The sequence below is a fragment of the Mastomys coucha genome, unplaced genomic scaffold, assembly GCF_008632895.1.
Source record: "Mastomys coucha isolate ucsf_1 unplaced genomic scaffold, UCSF_Mcou_1 pScaffold21, whole genome shotgun sequence".
NCBI lineage: Eukaryota > Metazoa > Chordata > Mammalia > Rodentia > Muridae > Mastomys > Mastomys coucha.
Genome location: NW_022196904.1, coordinates 17209092 through 17211310, shown reverse-complemented (window position 1 = coordinate 17211310; position 2219 = coordinate 17209092). Strand labels below are relative to the sequence as shown.

At 46.9% G+C, this 2219-nt stretch overlaps 1 pseudogene across 1 annotated transcript; it reads right to left on the bottom strand.

The window, feature by feature from the left end:
• Nucleotides 1-891: 891 nt before the first annotated feature.
• On the bottom strand, nt 892-1969 carry LOC116100300 (annotated as a pseudogene). Its single transcript, XR_004122559.1, has one exon. The product of XR_004122559.1 is annotated as an adiponectin receptor protein 1 pseudogene (transcript).
• Between the last annotated feature and the right edge of the window lie 250 nt (nt 1970-2219).

Below are 2219 nucleotides of genomic sequence, written 5' to 3'. Positions count from 1 at the left end.
AAATACACTCAGACAAAACACCCATACAATAAATGGGTAAAAAAAAATTTAAATATGTTTTTAAAGCAAGGAGGTATTGGGTGGAGAAAAGGTAAAGGATGTGTGATGTAATAATATTCTTTTTTTCTCTTTGAATGCCAAGCGTTGTCTGTACTTTCTTTTATTATCATCATAGTCTTTGCATCAAGATATATAGCAGTGATAGCAGGTTTCTTTTTAAAGCTTATTATTAAATATTAAATATCCTCCTCATTTTAATTTTACATTAACCTGCCAAGAAAAAAAAAAGGATTTAAACTCAGGTTACTTGAAGCCTGGATTCAAGTAGGCTACATCAAGGCGTGGCTTTGTTTGTCCTAGAAAGATGGGACCAGGCTATAATTGTTTCTGAAAAGTGTGCTACAAAAATGGATGGCCCATTATCAGCCAGGTTACAAAGTAAGGATGTAGGTAAGGGAGGGATATTTTCTTCAAGAAAAAACAAAACATAATTTCTGAAGAACCCCAGTTCATAATTCTTTTCCCAAAATGGCTGGAGGAACCGGTAAAATCTAAACATGAGCTGCCATGTCCTATCTGTGAAGGGGCAGCAGCTGGCTTGGGGAGGTGACTGGAGGAACTGTTAAAATCTAAACATGAGCTTCCATGTCCTATCTGTGAAGGGGCAGCAGCTGGCTTGGGGAGGTGACTGCTGGGAGTGCACATGGGAAGTAGACTGCCCGGAAGCTGTGACAGTAAGCTGAAGCATCACTGGTACTCACTTCTCTAAGAAGTTTCTTCTAGAAACAGACAACTCAGACTCTTCCTCAGACTTCAGCAAAGAAGTTATTTCTAAAAGCACTTAGGAAGTTCCTACTCCTCCCCTCAGGTGGGAAGGCTCAGAGAAGGGAGTTATCTGTCGGTACAGCCACCTTCTAGGCTGTAACGGAATTCCTGAAGGTTGGACACCCCATAGAAGTGGACGAAAGCTGCTGCCACCACCAGGACGTGGAAAATCTGATGAGACTGAAACCATATGTCAAATTTTCCAGGAATCCGAGCAGTATAAAGGCCAGCTCCGGCGATGTACATTACAGCCATGAGGAAGAACCAGCCCATCTGGCCCACTGTGGTGGCCTTGACAAAGCCCTCAGCGATAGTAAAGTGCATGGTGGGTGCAACACCACTCAAGCCAAGTCCCAAGAACTCTCCTGCTCTTGTCTGCCGGTGCTTGGGAGTGGTAAACTGGTCCCATTGTGCCACAATGACGACAAACATGCCTAGGACACAGACGATGGAGAGGTAGATGAGCCTTGGCTGTGGGGAGTAGTAGTAGAGCCAGGGGATGAAACTCCCTATAATCAGTAGAGCAATCCCTGTATAGTCCAGTTTGGAAAAAGTCCGAGAGACCTTATCTCAATGACAATAGACATTGTGGAAGAGCCAGGAGAAGCTAGGGCAGAGCACTGCACCAAGGAAGAACATCCCAAGACCACCTTCTCCTGTAGGGGAGCCATGAAGTACATATTTGGTCTCAGCATGGTCAAGATTCCCAGAAAGAAATAGCACAAAACCAAGCAGATGTGTCCAGATGTTGCCAATGCAGAAGATGCTCTTGAAGCAAGCCTAAAAGGAGGGCATGGGTGATCTGTGGCCATGTAGCAGGTAGTCATTGTCTTTCAGCCGGTCAGGAAGCACATCGTATGGAGTGACCCTCCAACATCCCTCCCAGATCTTATATACGAACTCCTCCATCTTCTCCATGGCATGGTGGACTTGCAGAAGGAGGGTCAGTACCCGCACCTCTTCCTCCTCTTCCTGAGGCGCTGGGCTTGTTGTTTTTCTTCAGCCTCGGCTGGGCTGGTGGCTGCCCGCTTGCCCTTCTCTTCCAGCAGGGGTCCCTGCTCAGCCAGCTCCACTGTGTCAGCCTCTCTGTCACTAGAAGGAGCCCATTGCCCTGTGCCAAGGCAGAGCCTTTGTGGGAAGACATCTGGCTGGTACCTCAGTGCCTTCTAGCTTCAGCTTGAGGAAAGGCTGGGGTCTCTCAACCCCAGAGGGCAGAGATCTTCCTGTCTGGCTGCCTCTGCTAGGGGCCACGGGCCCGGGCACTACAACCCACGGTGCTGGAAGCGGCCTGCTGCCGAGGAGCGCCGGATCCTCAGGGCCCTGCCTGTAATAATATTCTTTTTATTTTCTTTAAATAAAGAATTTTTTATTAGATGTTTTCTTATTTACAATAT